The sequence below is a fragment of the Marmota flaviventris genome, chromosome 4, assembly GCF_047511675.1.
Source record: "Marmota flaviventris isolate mMarFla1 chromosome 4, mMarFla1.hap1, whole genome shotgun sequence".
Classification (NCBI taxonomy): Eukaryota; Metazoa; Chordata; class Mammalia; order Rodentia; family Sciuridae; genus Marmota; species Marmota flaviventris.
This window is the reverse complement of record NC_092501.1, coordinates 92,000,008-92,024,858: the sequence shown is the minus strand read 5'-3', so window position 1 is coordinate 92,024,858 and position 24,851 is coordinate 92,000,008. Positions and strand designations below refer to the sequence as shown.

Here is a 24,851-nt window from a genome sequence, read left to right as displayed (position 1 = left end):
ATGGCAGCTGTGCGAGATGGCCAATCAGAAGCTGACACAGCAACAGACCCCAGTGACCTCGGGTTCCCACCAGCTGAAGCAATCACCCTGTCAACTCATCTCAGCCCTGACCAACCAGCCACCGATGCCCCTAAACTCAGCTTGGCCAATAGGCTGTTGGTAGCGACAATTCAGATGGCCTAGGCCCTCCTACCTCCAGCTTCTCTTATAAACATTGTTCTGGCTTTTCTGGCCTGTGACTTTCGCAGCCCTTACTCATTAGGGGACCCAGTGAACCTCACCTGGGAGCGCCCCCCAATAAATCTTCTTTTGGTGTCTTATTCTTGTTTCGTTGTTCCTGATCTTGCACATCTTTTCTGCCTTACACATAGGAAAATAATTAACAGAACACATACATATAAATACTTATTGAAACCTTTTAGACAAATATGGAATCAATTTGAGAGAAACTATTAAATTCTGCAACTTATTGTCACGCATACTATCCAGTCAGTAATTAAACTTTTATTTTTCTTGCTAGATTCTTGGGTGTATTTTAAAATTTATTGGTAGATGAGAAAAATCAGAGTTTACATTTGTTAATTCATAATTTTGAAGAATATAGTGTCAAAAATGGAGCTTTTATGTTTACCTCTGAAAACAGCAAATATTTGTGTAGGAACAGAGTGAATGACAGAAAGAACACACTTAAACTTCACATATTCTTTCCATTCCTGATGACATGAAAGGAGGAGGCAGCAGAAAAGTTGTTGTGGTTCTATTCTACTCCATATAATGTTCTCCTCTACTTTTTAAAATTCAAATGCCATACATATATTTTTTTAATTTTCTTCTGTAAAATATTACTAATTCCCAAGAAATAGCATTTGGATGTTTTGGAAACTGGATCCTAGGTATATTCCTGGTTTAGTATATATATATAAAAAAAAAGTTTTTGTGGTTCCAACGTCTACTTAAGTCAGAACTTTTAGGTAATGAGAACTGCAATAACTTTGATATAGTTTATTTACATTTCCTGAATACACATGTAACCATTTTCATTTAGGTCATTAATATTTTCTAATGCAGTCTCAGGACAAATACTAAGTATTGGTCATATCATAAATATATCATAAATATAATATGGTGAAAAAGACAAGCATTAATTTTAGTATTAAAATAATGTCACTAATAACGGTCATTTTTAGTAATTAATAGATTTAACCAATACAAATTTTAGCCAAAATAGTCATCAGCATGTGACATGCTTTAGACTGTGTCTATCAAGAAAGCATTACCTTTAATCAATGTAAATATGACAAATTAACACATTTCCTGGAATCATGCAACTAACAGAAATAACATTTCTAGTGATGCTAGAAAAAAATTGTGTTTGTTTTCAGAAATTGTATTTCTGAACTAGTATTGATAACTTGGTTATTCTTGGTGAAAACCTTATTAATAATATTCAACTTATCAAGTAAATATTTCCAATGAAGTAGCCATGAGGAATTCAATAGTAATATCATGAGATAAAAATTATTAAGACTTCAGAAACTATATTCTGCATATTTGTTACTTCCATGGTGATAGGCATAGTACAAAAACTGAATGAATATTTATTAGTTTTTTGAATGATATATGTTCTAATGTTAAGGATGTTACGAAAGTATATGAAATCTCAGTACTCTATATTCTTGCTATTTAAAGATAAATTATTTTTAAACTTTATGCTTATTCATATCTATTACTTTAGGAATTACCTGATAACCAAGTAGTAAAAAATATTTGAAAAAAAATCAAAAAAATTGTCAATTTCTAACTTCTGTTTGACTATGTACTATGTTATTGTATCTTTTTTTTTTTACTCAGTGTTTTAATTAAGCTGTATTTTTGATTTATATTTTTGAATCAAAATATTTGTCAAGAGAAAATCAAAGAAAGAAAATAACCCTGGAACAGGAATGAAAAATTATCAACTTCATTTAGATTTCTTAGTATCACATGTTCTGACTGTATTTTATCGATTAGAAAAAAAACAAAAGCAAAAAACAGAATCATATGAGTAATCCCATCTGCCCAGTTGAATGTTTAGTACTAAGTCTTCATAGAAAATGACAAATCTAGGCTACTATTAATATATGGTTAATAAATATTTAAAATCACAATCAGTTCTTTTGTTTTATGTGACATTCCTGACAATATACTAGTATAATATATTTATATTTTTGGTAACTATGAAAAAAACTTCTGAAACTCTCCACTTTATGATGGGTTTTGTGTTTAAAATAGATTTTAAAATATATGGAAGTATTGAAAATCTTCACTAGCCTCTTATGTATTAATAATCTCTAGACATTTTGATCATTTTGAAATCCCTCTTTCTTAAAATATTAGAATTATGTTAAACTAGTTATTCAATCTAGAAGGGACATGCTGGTGTAATAAAATATTTTTTGTTAAATTTTGTTTTGTGAAACTGCTATATGTCTACAAATAGTAATGGGCTTGAATTTGGTCAGTGAAGATTATGTTTGGAATTAACCTTTCAGTATTGTACTACAAAAATAACTTTTATGCAATATACTCATGCAAAATAAGATATATGTTGGACAATTTTTAAAGAATAGTACATCTGAGGGAGAATAAAACTAGTACAGAAAAATGAATGGAATAAATAACAGAAGAGTATCAAAGGACATTAATATAAGTGATTTAGATTCTGAATATATGCAGGATGACAATGGTATGAACATAACTCATTAAATATTGGAAATAGCTAAAAATGCAGTCTAATCTTCCATTGGTGGATGAATGCATGAAGAAGGTGGTATATATACACAATGGAATACCATTGTCACTCAGAGAAAATGCTATCTTATCAGTAGCAACAACACAGATGAAATTGAGTACTTTATGCTAAATGAAATCACACAGACACAGAAAAACAGATGCTATTGATTCATGTGGGATCTAAAAAGTAAGAAGCTGAGAACAGAGTAGTGACTACCGGAGACTGGGGAGAACAGATGGGGTTAGATTGGTCAACAGGTACAACATTGGAGTTAGAAAAGAAGAATACATTCTAGTGCTTTATTGTACAGAACTGTGACTGTAGTTAACAATGCATTATCATATATTCCATAACACCTGGAAAAGAGAATATTGAGTGCTCATACTACAAAAAAATGATCAATTTGAATATTATACCTTTTACAACTATATGAAAACAACACATTATACCACACAAATACATATTATTATTTGTCAATCAAACTGAAATAAAACAAGGGAGGAGAAAAGAAAGTGTGTAGCATATAAAAGGATATTCTAAATATTTATCAAATGAATGGATGTTATTTTTTAAAACATATGGAAATAATTTTGTAATAGTGTACTTCTACTTTGGAAGTAAAAATATTCCCCAAAGGCCTCGTATGTTCAGCAATGCAGCAAGGTTCATAGGTGAATTGGTTAGACTGAGAATTGGACCCACATCAGTGGATATATCCATTTGATGGACTAAAACTCTGGATAGACTATCAGTGGTAACCATATGCAGGAGAAAGTAGGCCACTGAGAGTGTACCCTCAAAGATATCCATCCATGGTACCTTCCACTCCCTCTCCCTCTGCTTCCTGTGGGCCATAAGCTAAACAGCTTTACTTTGTCTCATCCTTATAGCATGATGTGCTACAATAATTTGGACCTACAGCAATGAAGGCAGCCCATCATGAACTGAACCTCTGAAACCATGAGCTCATAATAAATTTTTCATCCTCTCAGTTGTTTCCTCACAGTGACAGAAAGATGATTAACATCTTATTATGATTAATATTTATGTATTACAATTAAAAAATAATTGATTTAAGTCCCAATAGTGTAACCTAAGACAAAAGACCTGATTGTGATTTTAGATATTTATTATCCATATATTAATAGTAGCCTAGATTTGTTATTTTCTATGAAGACACAGGACTAAATATTCAGCTGGACAGACAGATTACTCATATGTTTCTGATTTTTGCTTTTGTTTTTTTTTCCTAATCAATAACATACAATCAGAAAATGTGATACTAAGAAATCTAATGTAGATAAAGAAATCTAGTACACTGGTAGTTTGTTACAGCGGATGTAACATCAGACTGTCCGTTCACAAACTTGCATTCTTGCATGAGCTTTTAAAAACATTATGTGACCTTTTAAAATATTTCTGACACAGCCACATAATTCCATAGAACGAAATGACTCAATTGTGTTTTAGAACTCCACATAGGCTCTCACTCATTTCCCCTATAATGTTCAATACATTTTCTAAAATATATTTGAATTTTAATTAAGATATAAATGGAGAGGTCAAATTTTTATTATAAAATTCGTATTTCAATGTTGACGAAGGTACATAAATATGCTCAATGATCTAGAAGCTATCAACCATATAAGAATTCAATTAGAATAATGTGAATTAAGTTTTGACAGGCATTACTGGCCTTTGATAGATCAAAAAAGGGCATATTTTCTTGGCATGACCTTTACTTCTGCCTATGGAGAGATCATGTGTTTGTACATGCATTTAAATTCATGAGATTTCATAACTCTTAAATTTGTGACAGGAACATGAAGAACTCAGTACAAAAAAGCAAGACAGTACAAAAATATCCTTCATTTCTCTACAAATGAACATGAGAATTCTGTCTATCATCGGGTATTAAAAGTTTGTGATTTATTTGCTTTTTCTCGTTTGCACGTTCAACAATGTAATGCAGTCTCTAAAGGTAAGACATATGTATATATGGTACCACCATTTAACCCTTTAGCTTCACATGGAAAAATATGTTCAATGATTCCATGTACAAAACATATATGTCAAGATCTTATTTTACTTCATATCAAACATAAATAATTAATTCACTAGATAAAAATAGAATGTAATATTTGGAAGACAGGAAAAAGGAAAACTTTTCTTGTCCTCTCCTTCTTCCCTCTTCTGCTTCTCTTCTATTTCTGTGTCTCGTCAGAAGGATAGTGACAAAAAAGAATGAGAAAAAAATGGAGTTGGACATATATTATTATTACTTTTTTTCAGTATCCCTTTTTCCATTTAATAATGAGAGATGAAAATAAATGGCGCATTTTAAACCCTGGAAAGTAGAATTTAAATAGAAAGTGAAAACTGGGTCAGATAATTTAAACTTCCACAGTATTTAGGCAAGAATATTATTCTAAAATATCTTAGTGATTAAAGCAGTGGAAATCAATGCATGAATTCAGATAAAAACAAAAAATTCATATATTATGAGGAATTTTATTTATTCTTCAAAATTATGTTACATGTTATACTGTCATAATAGCTTATGTGCAGGCAGCTGCTAACTTTAAATGAATAAAAAGGTTACTCCAGGAAGAACACTAGTTATAATGACTTTACAGGCCAGGCGTGTGTGTGTGTGTGTGTGTGTGTGTGTGTGCATTTCAATTGTCTTCATAGGCTTTTCTAGCTGTGACAATTTTTGTAGAATTTCATAGTTTTGATTACTTTGACAATTTTAAGGAACACTACAATGTCCATCAAATGGAATTTGTGTGTCATGTTTCTCATGATGATGCTATGTTTAGCACTTTGGGAGTACAGGAATAATTAAGAAGAAACATGTCATTCTCATCATGTAATATGACCAGTATTAAGTATCAACAGGACAAACTTCAAGTTTTAAGCCTGATGACTGAGGTAGTGTTTAGTGGTAATCTCCACGGTAAAGCTGCTCTTTTATACTTCTTCCCACCCTGTACAGTTGGGAAATACATCATTATGGTTGCAACACACAATTAAGGAAGAGGGAGCAATACTGGACATCTTGAGAGAGGAGAAGCTAGATAAGTTCTTTAGAATTTTGCACAGGAGTTTGGTATGTTCTCTTCTTTTTTAAATGTATTCAGTCATTTACTTATATCTGTTGTATTCATAGACATCTACTTTACACTTAGAACTGCAATCCAATACTAACTTTCTTAATTTATTACTCAAATTGTACCAGCTTTGGACATTAGAAGATCTTTCAGTTGACTCTGTCTCTCTTTGACATACCCTTGATGCTAAGAATGTTAAAGAATGAGTATATGTGTGAAGAACTTCATTAACTTCTACTAACATAACATGCTGCAGGCTCATCTTATAGATTTCCTCCCCTCGTCTTAGATTCAGCCATTCTCCATAGATACTTGCGGTTTTTTTGTTTGTTTGTTGTTTGTTTGTTTGTTTAAGAATGGTATTCTAAACCAAGATCTGGGGCGTAGGTTGTCCTCATCGCTAATAGCTGGCATTATATGTAGGAATGTTTTTCTGGTAGGGAAGTCATATTTGTGTATGTACTAACTTCTGTGCATTTGTACACATACTTAAAAGTATTTCTGTATTTAAGCATCCCATTCTACATCAAGCAAAACATGAGTTCATACAAATGTTCCCAAGTCTAGTCCATTACACATGCATTTTCCCTTACCCATTACTAATCTTTAACCTCTTACTAAGAAAGTAAAAAATCAGCTCTTAATATTCACAAGCCATTTAGTTCGTTTTATACGGGTACAGAAAAATCATAATTATTAATCACACTTCTGTCATAGGAACAATACTATCAACTAGAATATATTAATTTGTAGAGAGCACCTTTGTATTTTAGTGTTATAGTCATCAATTACATAGGGTGGCAACTCTCCACCTTCTTCAGTGGGGTTGTTTCATACATATATAAAATAGATGATTTTATTACAGTGTGAATTCACCCTAGAATCCTTAATCTCCTAAATAATTAAATTTGCATACAACATAGTTTATTCTTTGCTAATGGCTTTTGAAAAATGCACAATGTAATTTCATTCTAGGATCATTTGAAATAGTTAAATGAACGTTATATTTCATATGATCCCTAAAAATTTATTGCTTTTTATTTGTTCAGACACCCTTCCAAACTCACACTCAACATGAACAATGGCAACCAATCAGTTTGTCATATTTATAAAACTACCTTTTTGAAGAATACTATATGATTAGAATTATACAATATATCATTTTATATCATTTTTTCACTTAGAAACAGGCGTGCATTTACACATGTGTTTGGATGGCTTCACAGTTCATTCTTTTTTTTTGCTGAATAATATTTCACTGTTTGGAGTCACAGTTTTCAGATGAATGTACCTATTGAAAGATATCTTGGTTGCTTACAGATTAGAGTAATTGTGAATAAACTAAAAATAAATATTTCTGCATATTTTTGTAGAAACAGTTAATAAACATCTAGGAAAATACTTAGGGATTATTACTACATAGCAACAAGGTAAGATTATGCTTAGCTATGTATGAAATTGTCCAATTGTTTTCTAAAGCATCCATATGATTTCGTATTCTGACAGTGAACTATTTCTTTTGTTCTGCATCCTCAATAGCAAATGAAAGTTTCACTTTTTATTTTCTTTTAATTTAGAGATTCATTAGGTATGCAGTGGTGTCCCATAAAAAGAAGTATTTAAGGAAGACAAGTACTAAAATTTTCTTTTCCCAGTACACAAAAGATAATTCTTCATGGGTGTTCATAAATTTCCAAAGTAATTCCGAACTATGTGCTTAACATACTGATTAAAAATCCTCTTTTCCAATTAAATATTGTATATTTTACATTGGATGACATGAGACATAACATCATTTATAAGTTTTCCAAGAAAATAGTGTAGAGATTTATTAGATTGAATTTTTATAAAATCTAATGACATTAAATCAATATTATAGCAATGACCAATAGTACAAAATCAAGCTTAATGACATTAGCTCTGTGAAAGAATGAGTGTCTTTTATTTAAAGAAAATCATTCTTTCATAATCATTTAATATTACAGATTATTATAAAGAAAATAAACTTGAAATTTGAGTTCATATGCCTTTAATTATACAAGGGACTAAATATATCAAACCAAATATTAGTAAATTAAATATAATTATCTTTATGCTTACTCCAATTCAGTTGTGTGAGCTCAATTTTCTTTCTTTTTTTTTTAATTATTTGGGTACCAGGCATTAAACTCAGGGGCACTCAGCCACTGAACCACATCCCCATCCCTATTTTGTATTTTATTTAGAGATAGGGTCTCATTGAGCTGCTTAGCACCTCGCTGTTGCTGAGGCTGGCATTCAACTCTTGATCCTCCTGCCTCAGCCTCCCAAGTCACTGGGATTACAGGCATGTGCCACTGTGGCCAGCTTGATTTTTATATTAAATTGAAAAATAGATTTGTTTCATTTTACTTTTTTAGATGAAAAGAAGCTTTAAAATGTTGCTCTTCAGCTCATCATGATACAAAAATAAGCATAATAAATATGAAAACTATTTAATCTAAAGCAATAATAAAAAGAAGAAAGTCTGAAGCTACCATCCTGCAGTGTTGAAGTTGCTCTGCGGAGTAAAAAATACATGATATTTGTGTGATGGTAAACACAGATACATGAGATGAAAAGAAGGAGAAGTTCTAGTGATAGGAATAATATGTCAGGGAGTGGATATAAAATTATAATACAAATAACTTGAAATTATAAATTAAACCTAGCATTGTATACTGTACTAATACAATATTTTAACATAGATTATCTTCAATAGTTTTTTAGTCAGCTTTCTGCTATTATGACAAAATGCCCAAGAAAATCAAATTTTTAAAGCAGGAAAGATTCATGTTGGCTCGTGTTTGCAGATAATTTAATCCATGGTTACTTAGTTCCTTCATTTCTAGGCCTGATATGGAAAACATTATGATGAGGAGTATGTACTACAGAGAAGTTGCTTACCAAATGCCAGCCAGGAAAGATAGGGGAGGGGTATGCCATGAAAGAAATAAACCCTTCAAAGGCATATCCCATACTTCTTCCAACCAGACTCTACTACTATAGATTTCAGAAACTCCTAGTAATGCTATTAGCTGGGGTCCAAGCTTTCAACAATTGAACATTTGGGGGCTTTCCAGATCCACTGTATAATAGTGAGACTTGAAAGGGTAAAGAAAGCTAGCTAAGACACCCAGGGAGGCACACTACCTGAAATAAATAAATCCAATTCCAAAGTATATAATATTATTGACACAAATTAAAAAGATAATTGTTTCTGAGTTAGTATGTAACAGAATTACAGAATGTTAAATAGAACAGTTTACAGAAATATTGTCATCATATTTTTAAATAGATTGTGATTTCATGAATTTGGGCCATTAATTTTTGTGATTTGTTTCATTAAAAGAAAGACAGCACTAAGAATTTTACTGAATAAATGGACAAAAATATATTTACATTTTATTAATTTACATTTTATTAATTTCTGGAAAGCAGATTATGGTGATGTTGGTGGTGGTGATGGTGATGATACTGATTTATCAAGCAGTTACTATCCATTATCATCTCCTCTGTTGAGCTTTTGTCTTTCATTATGCTATTTATGTTCTTATTTCCAATTTTTATACAAAGAAAATGAGACTCAGGATAAGAAGTTCTCCCAACACTTCTTAAACTCAGAATACTATCTGAGGATGTTTCCAACCACTGCATTATTCACTCTGCCTGGAATGCAAGTGATCATCATTAATATCATAGCCATGTGGGCATTACTCAATCACAGAACAAAACAGAAGAAAGGAATATGCTTTTATCACATCAATAAAATATAGTTCATTGTAAATAGTACTAAAATATAAAATACCTGAATATTTACACTTTAAGAGTAAATATTTTGAAATAGAAAATAGTTTGAAATTTTTCTAGTGAAAAAGTATAATATTGTTAGATATAAAAATAAAACGGAGAAGAAAAGAAAAAAATGGGCAAGTAGGATTTAATTAAAATTAAAAATGCTTATGTTTCAAAGGACGTTATCTAAAAAGATAAAGGACTATACACAGAATGGGATAAACTATTTGCAATTCATCTAACTGATGAGGGAATTATCTCTAAAATATATAAAGGAAAAAGTTAACTTAAAAAAAATAACTCACCCAACTAAAATAATTAATCAAAGCTCTGAGTAGACATTTCTGCAAGGAAGACAAATGGTCAGCCAATTAAATTCATGTAAAGATGATCAGCATTATTACTCATGAAGGAAATGCAAATTGAAACTCCAGTGAGCTACTATTTTAAAGCCACTATGGTAGCTAGAATCAAAAAGTAAGGTACTAATAGATGTTATTAAGAATTTGGAGTAGTTAAAATCTCATACCTTGTTGGTACAAATGAAAAAAGGGTGCATGTAAGATGGAAAAAGCATTTGACACTTAGTAAACACAGTTACCTTTTGGTGTGGTTATTTCACTTGTAGATATATACTCAGGATGAATGAAATCATGTGTTCTTACTTATACATGAATATCATTAGCAGCATTCTTCACACTTTAAAGGTTGAAGTGATACAAATTCCCAACAATTGATAATACATAAACAAAGTGTGATATGATATATAAACACAATGTAATATTATTTGAACATTAAAAATATTAAATCCTAAATATGTTCTAATATTAGACAACTTTGAAATATTATTCTAAGTTTAAAAAGCTTATAACAAAAATCCACATATTATATGATTCCATTCATATAAATTTCCAGTATAGGAAAATATGCAAAGATAGAATATAGATTAATACCTGCTTAAGGATGTGTTGAGGAGTGTGGGGAAATTAAGAAAATAATAGTTTAAAGTGAAGAGATTGGTTTTTCAGGTAATAAAAAGTTCTAAAATTGTGGTAATGGTTGCACATATCTATTTAAATCTAAAGAATTTTAGTAGAAACTTTTAAATGTTTTAATAGTGTTGTATAATTTAAATGGCTTCCTAGTACAGTATATGAATTACATGTCCAGCAGTTAAACACAATGTATAACTATTACAAACACAAGACTAAAAAAGTACAGACTGATTCTAACAACTCTAATAGAAATGAAAAAAAAGAAAGAAAAAGAAATAATATTTCATTCAATATGAATCTTTAGTATATTTCTTTATTAACTTTCAAGAACCTCTATGTATATATAAGCAATTTCACTACTAGATACAGAAAATATAGAATCTATATGTAAATACCTTCAGGTTTCTATGATTTATTTAACGAAGAAAATGATATCTTGATATTTCATAACAAGCAAAGAAAGAATCAACCTACATGTTCAGCAAGATTATGCTAGATAGATAAATTGGGACCCATTAACAGTGATTAAATATTTAAAAACATGATGAACAACTACATGTAAAAATACAGATGAATCTCACAAAAAATATTAGTGCAGAATAGCATATTACAAGAAGATGAATTCAGTGTAATATAATTTATATAATATTCAACAATAAGCAATCATCAGTTGTAATATGTAGGGATATTTCCTACGTATTTAAACTCTTTAAATACCCAAATGACTTAAAACCAACATACTACAGTAATGCAGCCAAATCAATATTTATAGCAGCTCAATTCACAATTGCTAAACTATGGAAACAACATAGATGTCCTTCAATAGATGAATGGAAAATAAAATGTGGAATACTCAATGGAATATTACTTAGCTTTAAAAAAGAGTGAAATTATGGCATTTGCCAGTCAATGGATGGAATTGGAGAATGTCATGCTAAGCGAAATAAACCAATCCCAAAACCAAAGACTGAATGTTTTCTCTAATATATGGATGTTAATTCACAATAAGGTGGGGGGCACTAGAGAAGAATATTGTTACCTTAGATTAAGTAGAGAGAAGTGATGAGGGAGGGGATAGAAAAGATAGTAGAATGAAACATACATTATTACTATATGTATATATGTGATTACATGACCAATATGATTCTGCACCGTACACTCAGAAAAAATGAGAAATTATATCCCATCTATGTATGATATATCAAAGTACATGACTGCATTCTATTGTCATGTATGACTAATTAAAGCAAATAAAATAATAATAATTTAAAAAGATCAAAGTAGTTTTATCTATGAGAAGTTTTAAAGCTTATGTAAGAGAACTAAATTCTTGTAACTTCTGGATTTTCTCTGCTTGTCTTCCGGACTAGGGAAGAATTACATGAATGTTTGATTTATACTATATTTAACTAAAATTTATTTTTATTGCACCCATCCATATAAATGGTTCACAACTTTCTTATAATTACGGAAAGTAGACGAAAAGGCATTCTCAGCAAGAGAAAACATCTATTTCCTAGTATAAACAAGAGACAGAAAAATTTTGTTATATATAGATTGGAAAACGATATCTGATATAGTGGTGATATGGATAAATAAAGAAAGAAGACATTGAAATGGGTTGATGCAAGAAATGAAGTAAAGCGACAGGTTCCTTGTGAAACTATTTAAAACGTGTTCTGAGCAACTTAGAGCCACTGGGTGCTTTAACCCATACAGAGAGAGACAGTCAAATCATTTGTGTTTTTTATTCATTATGACTACAAGACAGACTAAGAAAGAAAAGCGAGACGCCTGGAGGCAGAAAGACATAATTAGGATGTTTCTTACAAAATTTCAGTATGTGATCAAGGTATTAATGCCAAAGAAAAAAGAAGATTAGTTCCTATAATCTGGAGAGTGTGGTGAAGGTTTGGGTGTGGAGAGACAGAGAAGAATTAGTATTGCTATCAACAGTACAAACTAGGTTTATTAGACTCAGATATTTGTGTCAATGACTATGAGTAATGGCACAGGGAATAAGGAATGTAAGGACTATCAGAACTGGACATGATGCAGGCTTATCTGAGTAAGTACATGAGAAACAACTCCAAAATTCCATGATTCTTTTATGCCTCATATCCTTACCAACCTAGTTTTCTCAGTCTCCTAAAATATACCTTAATGTTTTCCTTTCATTGGGTAGCAATTAGATACTTATTCCATGCTATGTAATAGATGTTTATTCCTTTATATTATTATCAGCTATTGGTTTTCTTTCTGAATTAAAAATATAAGATCATTGAGGACAAGATATAAATCTGTTCATTAATGCATCCCAATGTTCTAAAATACATACCGGTACATAAAAATTTCCTGAAATTTTCTTTTCAATGTGTGCAAATCTGATTGCATCAAGTGCCTTCTACTTTTCCATACATTGCCTTAAATTAAGGAAGGAACAAAATTATGGGAAAAAAAGAATGGTGCCTACTGCAAATATCTTATGAAAGTAAGATGTTTATTTTTTCTGCAATGGTTCGAAATATTATTTTGGATACTAATGATTCTGTTATTATTTATTTATTATTTATTTATTTATTTATTTTTTCACATAAACATCCCACAAAGACTTTGGATATAATTAAGGTAGGTATGATTATTAATTTTGTATAAAAATTTATATGATATAAATCTATAATTTTAAAGATTTTTAAATATAAAATTCAGTGTTTTTAAGTGTAGTCACAAACTTATGCACCCATTATCATATGTAATTCTATAACGGTATTATTACATCAAATAAATGTCCTGAATTTCCAGTTCTTAGTTTTGTGTCTGATCCTATAAATTCCTGTTAATATGTTACATCTTTTAAAAATACTCATTCCCCAAAACATCTTATTCCTCTGCCTTTTCTTCCAAACTTTTAATGTATTATTTGCTCCAACTGAAGTCTTTTGTATCAGAAAGAATTGACTACAACTTTTGCTTATGTTTCTTAAAACATCCCTGGTTAGTCATTTTAGCACTGGGCACATTCCATTTAGACAAGATAAAGACATTCATTTTTAAGTCAGCCTTCTAGGGAGGCTCCCTATAGGTCAAAACAAAAATCACAATTCTTTGAAAATGACGTCCATTATGTTCTCTCTGGCACTGTTGCTGAAAATGTTGACTGGTATTTCCAGAGCTACCACTGATTTGAAAATGGCAGTATGGTAAGTTGAAATATCATGAATTTTGTTGGTGTCTTTCTTTCTTTCTTTCTTTCTTTCTTTCTTTCTTTCTTTCTTTCTTTCTTTCTTTCTTTCTTTCCTTCTTTCTTTCTCTCTCTCTCTCTCTCTCTCTCTCTCTCTCTCTCTTTCTTTCTTTCTTTTTTTGCCAGTTCTTTCATTCTTTTTATAAAGGGGTAGAGCTTATTACTTCATCATTTTCACTGATGCCCATTTATTTTAAACATATATCAATTTTAAAAATGGCACATCTCAACCAAGCTGTATTAGTGTGGACTGGCAATTCAACACCTCTACCCATAACCAAAACAAACACTTGTGTTTCTCATTTGCAACCCACACCCTCACTACATGGAATTCTCATTTATTTGTGTATTTTATACACTGTAGATACTATTAGTCTTAAAATTTTAGAATTAAACAATTTTCAATATAACATTAATTCTTTTTTCAGTCTTAATACATATAAATGCTGAAAACCTTTGCTCGAATAAACAAGACCATAAGAATGGAGGATTTTTTTTACAACAGTGATGATTGTAACTTCAAACATCTTTCAAATTCTAAGCAGTCATACAGTGATCTATGATTTTTTAAATTTTCCATCAGTTTACCACATAATTATATACTCCCTTAGGATTTTTGAAAGCAAAAACCTGGAAAACACATTAAAATAAGTCAAAGTATTTACCCAGAAAATTAATATTATAACATTTTAAACATGACAATGAGTACCAACATGTTCTTTGTTTGTACTCCAGCAGGTATGATGCACTTCAATTCAAGATAGTTGGGAATTTGTTTTGGAAATTAAGAGATTTATTTATGGAAAAGTAAAAGAGCCAGAAGCCTTTGACATAACCTGTTTTTTGACATAACAATTCTAAGATATGTAATGCATGAAATATACAAAAAGTAATGTTTGAGAATTTTATTTCTTTAAATGTTACTTTGTGGGCCACTTGCATATCATGTAAAAAGTTGATTGTTTATTCTTCATTGGAATACTATCATGTGGCTAGCAAAAAAACAAAAAAAGGATCATTTCAGTTGGGAAGTAAAGTCAAAGGTTAATCTAGTTATTTGGATGGTAAGTAAAAAAAAAAAGTTTATACTATAATATGGTGTCATATTATTAAGGGTTCATTCCTAGAAAAGGAAAAGTCATTACCTGGTGAACAGCTGACAAATGGAATCATTTTCAGTAATTTTGTTCTTCAAATAGGTAGCTTAAATCTTAGTCCTCGTCAAGGAGAAATTTCAATAATAATTTCTTTTTTCTAAGTATTCAACCCAGAAGTATGATGCTAGACTTCAAGATGTAATTTGGTTTTATCATTATTTTTTTCAGCAGAAAAATATACTGTTACTATTGATTTATTTTTTAATTTTCAACTTTGGAAGTATTCATATTCTCTTGGCAGGATATTAATGGACAAGAAAAAGGACTTATCACATTCTTTCTAGATATCATTACATTGCAAATGTGACAATGTGATCTTTATAGAAATTTAAATTGAACTCTTTTAAACTGAAGAGAACATTCACAACTAAGGTCTTAGGGAATCTTTTTTTTTTTTAACCCTGTACTAGGGATTGAATTTAAAGTTGTTATACCACTAAACTACATACCATCACTTTTTATTCTGTTACTTTTGAGCCAGGACCTTGCTAATTCGCAGAGATTGGTCTTGAATTTGTGATCCTTCTGTCTCAGTCTTCCATACACTGGGATTAGAGGCAGGCACCATTGGGCCCAGATAAAACTAAAAATAGTTTTATGCTATTGGTCAAATAAAATCTTTGGTGTCTCTTTTCAAATTGAAGAGAATTTACTTTACCCATAAGAAAGCTGAGGTCACAACTTTATGGGGCAGAGATGATTGGAGTGGTATGGGCTGAATTGGGTTTCCCCCAAAAAGAAAATATTGAATATCCTTTGTACCTGTGAATGCCACTTCATTTGGAAATGGGGACTTTTCAGATAAAATCAAGATAAAAGTATCAGATTGGGGTCGGTCCTGATTCCAGTGGTCAGTGTTCTCATAAGGAAAAAGATATTAGGAGACAAAGGGACATAGAGAGTTTCACACACAAGACCATGCAAAGACAGAGGCATAGCATGGAGTTACACTGTCACAAACCAAGGAATGTCAAGGATCAACAGCAATTATCAGAAGTCAAAATAGTGATGGGTGGATTTTTTCTCTAAAGTAGATAGAAAGAGTGTAATACAGTGACCCCTGGATTTCAAATTTAAAGCCTTGGAACTGTAAGAGAATAAATTTATGTTTTTTAAGTCACTTGGTTTGTGACAATTTGTTTTGGTAGCCCTGAGAAAATAACATATTCACTCTTCCTTAAATCTATATGCTTTCCTTCTTGGGTATGCTATTGGACAACATTTTCCAAATTATCTTGGTTTTGACCATCTGACTGATTTCTGACTAATGGAATATAGGGGAAACAATGAGTGTGACTAAATGATGAGACATAAGATATTGTACTCAATTTTTCATCTTTGCTCTGTTCTAGCTTGATAGCCTACTAGGATAATCTTGTGATATATCAGCCTTCAGTCCTCAGGTTTCCATGAAATATAGCCCTTGAAACTGCTGAGCTACAGTGCTGCATTCAACCATTATGTTTGCAAGAAATAGCCTTCTATTTTACTATGCTGTTATAATTTTATGTTTTGTATTAAATAATAAACTGAAGATTTGAAGTATGGAAGTGCAGTTGCAAAGATTCATAGTATGTTATGGTAAACTATTTTCATTATTACATGCAATAACAACTTATGAAAGTGTAGTTATACTTTTTTAAAATAAAATAAAATGAAAACTTTATTATGTACAAAGCAACTTTCAAATATGATGATTTTAATTCAATAGATAAATTTATTTTTTAACTAAAGGGGACTTTAAAACTCAACTCTTTCAGTGGGGTATTTTTTATGTTTTTGCTGTTTTATTTATTTGTTTGTTTATTTAAAATGTATTTGAGATGATGGTACAGTGACAAAAGTGTGGTATTTCAATGCATGATAACTTTTAAGAAAGACTCACACCACAGCAAAACTAAATCCTATCAGCAAAACTAGAACTGAAAGATTTCCCTAGGAAAAACAAAATAACAGTGAGAGAAGTCCAATCATCAACAGGTCCAAGATATACATACACGATGTCAGCCAGAAATTTCACCTTTTGCTTGGAAGAGTCTCAGAGTTGGTTTAATGCTCTACTCTTATATTCAAATTCTTAATTATTTTGGAATAAGGAGTCCCACATTTTCAGTTTTGAACTAAGTCTCACAAATTATGTAGATGTACTGTTTGTAATGTTTTTGCAGAAGAATAATGTACTTGACACCTAAAAACGCAATTCAAAATAAGCAACAGATATGTATGAACATCTTGAAGAAGAACAGGAACATAAAAGTGCATTTTGGCTTCTGTCCGAAGCTGCCACTTAGGAACCGAGTGCCCCTTAGCTTTGAGCAATGAGAGCGTGGAGATGTGGCAAGTCAGCCATGAGCTGTGTTTGAGAACTATAAGCATTGAGCACACAAAGTGGACTGAACATACATTGCCTCTATGTTTGGGCAGGCAAGGAGCACATCTTTTCTCTTGCTCTGCCTATAATCCTCACACAGCACATGAGAAGGGCGTGGCCTTCCTAGATGTCAGTCAAACTGCTGACAGCAAGCCATCAGGAAGCTAGACTCAACCCCCTAAAACCTGCTCCTTTGCCTCATCTGAATGGCTTCTCCCAATAAAAGGGTTCCGCAGGTGCTCCTCGCTTTCTTTCTTGCTTGCCTTGCCCCCTTGTGGGAGCTGTGGCTGAGGAGCAGTCACTGAACCCCCCAAAACAGGTACTTTCTGTGTCTGTGTCTGTCTGTAGTCCCCAAATTCACTTGGAGGGACCCTGACCGGTTTAGTTGTTAGACGCAGCAAGCTTCTGCAATAAGGGGTGACTGTAAGATCCTACAGCAAGATGAGCTGATAGGCTGAAATATCTAGTCCTCAGGGCTACTCACCCTTCCCTGTAATTGATTCACTCTAAGACAGGAAGAAACATTGGCAAACAAGCCTTTGGTTGTCCGATCAAATTGAATAGGAGAGTGACAACTGAAATGGAGAAAAGAGAAGGCTCTAGACCAAAATAAAGTCAGGAAGTCCCCGCAGGTAGTAGGGCAGAACTGAAATAATTTTGAACCCTGCTTCATTTTTCACATTCCATAAAACTAATTTTACATAAAAAAATAGACATTAAAATATTATTGTAGTAAAATCTCGTGTTTATTAATAAAACACGACAAAGAATACAACACAGAAGGGCATCCCACTTAAGATTTAAGTCAGAGAGGTGTTTCCATTAATGAGATAAAGTTATATCCTACTATTTCAAAACAGCTAAAAACAGTCAGTCAGCAAAAGAAAAATATCAGACCTGAAAAACAATTTAAACCAGAACTCAAATAACTCATATATTAGGTGAGAGAACACGGGAAAAATTAAAAACTAAGTATCAATATATATATAAAAGAATTAAATTACTTGAAGCCAATTAGTGAAACATAAAATCCCATTTTAAAAAGTTCAAAGTGAAGGAAATGTATAAGTCAAAATGTTTGCAACCAAATTTGAAATATAGAAAGTAAGGAAAAAAGAGCGACTGAATGAAAAGGAATTTCAGCTCACAAAAGAGCCACTTGTTTAAATACTTCCTCTTACCATGAGCAATCTTCTCTGTGTGGAGTCCCCATACTCATTTATAGGAAGAGATTGATCACATGAATTATTGAACTCTTTTGGTAAATGGTTAATTAAATTCTTAGTCTGAAAGAAGGGAAGTAAGGTGGAGCATAAAACATTGTAGAGAATGTAAACATGAATAGTTTGGTGATTCATTCCATTATTTTTTCCTTATCAAGTCCCTTTTCCCTACCCTTTAATCCCCTCCCTCTACTTCACAGATAGATCTTTCCTCCCAACACACACAAATTTCATGTTTTTTTTTTTTTTTTTAAGCTTATTAGGAACGTAAACCAGAGAGCAGGATAGAGACAGCATAAATCTTGGATTCAGAAATATCCATACCATCTTAATTTTTTTTAATCTGAAAATTTTATCTTCTCAAAGACCCAGGAATTTCTTCCAACTTAGAGTAAAAGTTGGGAGGCAAGATTGAATATCATTTTAACTAAATCTATTTTGTAAAAGTCAAATTTGAAGACATGGAATGTAGGAGAGGGAAGAAAGGAGGAAGGGATGGAGGCAGGAGAGACAGGAAGAAAGAAAGAAGAAAAGAAGGTTTCTGTTTTCCTCTATTAGTACCAGGCAACAGTGTTTCTAACAGATCATTTTAGCAAGTTTCTCTGCATTAACTCTTTTTCCCAAATTCAATAAGTTCTTTGATACAGATAATATGATATTTTAAGAATGTAAATCTGAAAATATCACAAATGAAGGAGCTCTGAAACAAAATTCCCCTATACCATCATGGGAAGACATCAAGATGAAAAGAAAAAACAAAATAAAACAAAACAAAAACACGGCTTTGTGCAAAATAAAACTTTCAATCATGCCATAGTTACTTTTGTCACAGTTTGACATACGGGCTACAGAATGTTTTCTATTCACTGTACTTGTATTCAAATAGGAAAAAAAAATCTTCTACAATCAAAGAATAAGATCATATGAATACCTTGTGGCATTATTAATGCAGACTGGTTATGTCCCTAACAACAGTTTCATAATCCCAAGGGATTGTCGCAGATATTAAAGCCCTATACATAGAGACTGAATAATAACCATGCTTTCAGAAACAAAGTATTTAAACAGAAATTATAATATATTTTAAAAATAAAAACTACCTTTTTTCCTGTAAGTTGTAGGATGATATTTGTGCAAATATAATATGTGTGAATATCACATTAATCAAGTTAAAACTTTTTAACTATAGTTATTTGCTTGGTTTAAAGCAATATGTGTATTTTGATGAAAACTGAGAGAAAATTAAGGAAGACTCTTAATAACTACAGAAAGTGCTTATATAGAGAATCTCTTAATTTACATTCTAAGTAAAAAATAGTGAATTATTGGTTATTTAAGTTTTTTCACTCAGAATACATTTGTATTTTGAAAGCCAGAAAGCAAAGTAAGTATCTATTCCACATCAAAAATGTGTATCATCTATAAAACATTCCAAAGCAAGTGTTAAACTGCTAATACAATTTATTTTTGTCAGGATGAAATTACCAACAACAGTCATTTTCCTTGAATTATTCAAATTGCATTTTCAGTATCAAATAAAAAATAAAAACTCCTTTAAGATGTGTATTTACAATAAAAACAGCAATAATAAAATATTTTCCTTGATTTTTAGGGTTGTAGCTAATTATTAAATCTGTATACATATGATCAAATAAATGTTTACAGATTCAAACTTTGATCAAGTAAATTACTAAGAGTCATACTTAGTATAAAACTTCAGTCTGATATCAGCATGTGGTAGATCCACCAAATTAAACCAAATTTTCCACCCAAACAGGTTAATTAGTGCTCATTAGCAAACTCATTCATTTTGCTATTCTCTGCCAGGCTGTTTGACTTTTCAGAATATAAGACAGATGTTATCCTCTAGCCCTGATGAAAACTCCTTACAGAACAGTCTCTTCCCATTCCCTTTTCAAAAGCTTTTTTGTTCCTAACAAATGTATCTCCTGCCACCACAATTTTTAAAAATTTTTAAACAACAGAGATATTGTAATAATCAGAGCAAACAGTTATAGATTAATTTTCATTAAAAAAACACTTTCTTTTCTATTATCCCATTATTTTCAACTACCTTCTTAAATGCTTTATTATTTTTATTATTTGGTTTAGGCTGAGAATATATATTTTATGGATTATTGTTTTCAGTGCTTATAATGACCTATTTTGAAGTGAAGAAATTGAGGCTTAAAAAACTGGAAAAAATTACTCTAAATATTATTGTCCCTATAGAAAAATGGAAGTCATTCTTCTCTTATTCATCCTACATGTACTTAAGTTAGCCAAAAGTGTTGTGTTCTTAGCCAAAAGAGAATCAGTGTATTTCAACCAAGATAAAACTATTAAAAGGTGATGGGGCTGGGGAACATAGTTCAGTGGTAGAGTATTTGCCTTGAATGTTGGAGGCCCTGGGTTTGATTGCCAGCACTATAAAAGAAAAAAGAAAATAAAAACAACCACAAATAAAACCACAACAACAACAAAGATAGTGAAGAAGTTGTAGTTTCAACTCAGGAATTCAGAATGTAGCTGTGTATCATTTGCACACATGTGCACATGCACACAAACATATATGTTGAAACATGTTCAAGCCCATTTTTCAGAATACAACTTTGAATTTATGTATTATATCCACACAATTCCACAATGTGAATTCAGAGTAAAATTTAGTAAATAGTATACTTGTGATTCAAAAATACTGTAACATATTCCAAGTGCTGTTCAAGTTTCTCTGAATAAAGTAGTCAAAGTACAACCTTTGTCCTTTCATGTACTATATAATCTCCTGGGATACAAAAAAAAAAAAAACCCAAACAGTTATTAATATATGTGCATATATACTTTTGGCTAACTTAAAAACATGCATGATGGATAAGAGAAGTCTAATTTCCATTTTTCTATTATGACAGTAATATTTAGACTAAATTATACCACTTTTTAAGCTCTCAATTTGCTCACCTCAAAATAGATTATTATAAGCACTGAAAGCAATATTACATTATATATATATATATATATATATATATATATATATATATATATATATATATATAAACTAGTATGGTGCTTCTCACAGGTAAGTGATCAAGTAGTTATTTGTACTATTAAGTTATTACAGTCTAGAGGCTGAATTTTAAGTGCTTATTTAGCACTTTCTTGATGCCATTTAATTAGATATACTATATTGAGGATACAGGGTGGGACACTAAAAATTTCAGTAATATAATGGAAGCACCTTGGAAATCAATAAATTAATTAAAAGAGTGAACATTAATTAAAATGTAATTCTTCCCACTTGATTTTGAAAGCAAAAGCCAGAGGAACTGAGGTCTAAAAAACCGAAATTTCAGTATTGCTGTGGCTGTATTTTTGTTCATATCCTAATGTATATATGCCAGCTATTGACATGGATTAGTTAAATACTGAACTACCTGGTCAGAGTGTTCATATACATACAATATATATTGTATATTGATGAATAATTAAAATCAATGAGTGAGATCCACCACATTAAAGCTAAGTTGACACTTCATGTAGAATGAAAACATTAGTCTACTGTTATTTAATACAACTTTGTTAAAATAGAAAATCCAAAATACTAGTATAAACACAAAAAAAATTATCTTTGAAATAATAATAAAAACATTATAAGAAATTACATATTACAAAACTCACAAACTTCTTCCATGTGATAGAAGTTAAAACATTGAAAAGACTTCTCATGACAAAAAAAAAAAAATCAAAGTATAAAAATGACAATTATCTTCACAGTGACCAAAGAGTAGCTGGGAAGAGGCATTCAGGATGGGAGTCTGTGGCCCCTTCGGTACAAACCAGGCGACCTCGTCTTTGCAAAATGAAGAGATAATGGCACGGGCCAGCTTGGATGGATGAAGTCCCAGAAAAAGCTATGAAGTCTCCAGCAAACAAGTATCCTGTCGCTTTAGGCACACATGAAACTGATTTTTTAGGTCCCAAAGACCTTTTTCCATATAAGGAATACAAAGACAAGTTTGGGAAGTCAAAGGGAAAGGATTAAATGAAGGATTGTGAGAAAGAGAAAATAACGCAGGAGTCAAGTTTACTGAATATCAGGCAATTCAGAAACAGAGCTCTCCAAAACCTGAGAGAAGGTGGAAACACTGCAGATGCAATCAGTGAGGAAGAAGGTGATAGAGTAGAAGATGGGAAAAAAAAGAAAAAGTAAAAAATGAAAAAAAAAGGGCCTCAAAACAGAAAAAGTCATATACATCAAAGAAATCCTCAAAACAATCCCGGAAAACTCCAGAAGTTGAAGATAATAATAAAAACTGCAAAGAAGAAGAAACAAAAGCATCTCTGAGGGTGGAGGTGCCAGCAGGGACACAAGAAACAGCACTTCAGACTTGCAGAAAATCAGTGAAGGGACTGAATTACTGTAAAGAATGCTGCATATTAAGAGAAACAGAAGTTTAAATGTTTGGTTGTCTAATATTCTTGGATTTGATATGAACCAACACATAGTCCTTGTTGTCATTGACAGAACCCCATTTTGTATGTACATTATTCACATTCCTCTCTGTTTTGTTGGGAAAAGAGAACTTATAATCTTTTTAAAAAGGTTATTGATTTAATTTCATGTTATTTGGTTGCATGCAGTTGCCCTTAACACTAAGAATTGTCAAGATTTTTGCACAGACTACACCTCTAGGATCCTTTTAGCAAGGCGATTATGTTCATCATTTTCCTGCCTGTACCCTACAACCACCAAACATTTGGTTACATATTAATTAGCATTATTTTAGATGACCATGCCAAAATGCTCAAAGATGGGATTTCCTCTTTTTGACAGAACCCAGGAAGTAATTACTAGATATATAATGTTGGCATATGTTGTTATATCAAAGATGAAATTAAAATTTTCCTTCAGTTCTGAGACCTTGTGTAAGGTTTTAACTATATTTTACAACATCTGTTCTGTATTAGAAATAGCTAGTTGAGAGCTTATATTTCTCAAAACTCATATAATTATGTACACAAGCTGAGTTTGTATATATGAAGTTAGTCTTTTTGTGTTACTACAAAATAAAGGCAGTGATTTATTTTTTTCCAGTGCCAGCACAATTTGAGTCAGTCACTCAAGGTAGATACTTTATATTTTAAGGCTGGAATCACCAGCAGCCCTGTGGGAAACAAGACAAAGCATGGACTTTTAAAAAGAGACTTTTAAAATGAACTCTTTTATTTGGGAACTAGAATTGGAATAGTTAATATTTACCCATAAACCATTATTATGTGTACATTATTGTTGCTGTTGTAATAATAGAGAATTTTTTATGCCAGCTTATATTGTAAAAATACATTTAATCAATTAGAGTTTTATTAATCATGTTATACTTGTCCTTGGAACATCATTTGCATATTCAAGGTTTGTACTTAAAGAGTTTACTGTTAAAAAAATCAAAAACAATAATATTTTTGGAGGCAATATTTTTGAAGCAAATTGTAAGCATCTCATAGTGTGCCATTTTGGGATTATTTTTATAATATATCAGTTTTATGACTTAGCCTCAAGTCTTAGTAATTTAGTTTAAGGTATTAATCTAGCCTGGAAACAAATGTATGTATCTGAGGTATATTGATCATGATAATTTATACTAAGTAAATCAAGCATGTGCTATTGTTTATATTGTCAATGTCTCTCAAAGGCCCACAATGTAAAGGCTTACTTAGTCTCAGCTTGGCACTATCAGCTGCTAACTTTAAGAGGTAGTGTCTAGTTCTTTAGGTCTTTCTTTAGGTCACTGAGGAAATGCCCTCAATGGTGATTGTGTAACCCTGGTCTTTTCTTCCTTCTCTTCATTACTTCCCCGCCATGAGGTTAGTTGTGTTGCTGAACTACATGGTGCTTTCCCCATGGTATGCTACTTCGCCCAGGCCCCAACAGAACTAACCAATCATGAGCTGAAAACTCCCAAAATAGGAGCTAAAATGTACCTTTTCTATTTATAATTTGATTGTCTTCTATTTTTTATTATAGTGATGAAAAGTTGATTAGCACAACAATGAAAGTACACCTTAGCTATTGCTAGAAGATGAAGTAAGCTATTTGATGAACATATCATACCATGCCATATCTTGAAAAAATTAATATATGTGTATCTGTTGTACACATAGATATATGTA

The 24,851-nt window shown here is 31.4% G+C and overlaps 1 pseudogene; it reads left to right on the top strand.

Moving 5' to 3' along the window:
• LOC114097607 (hepatoma-derived growth factor-related protein 3 pseudogene) lies at positions 1-23,107 on the top strand (annotated as a pseudogene).
• The last annotated feature ends 1,744 nt before the right edge of the window (positions 23,108-24,851 follow it).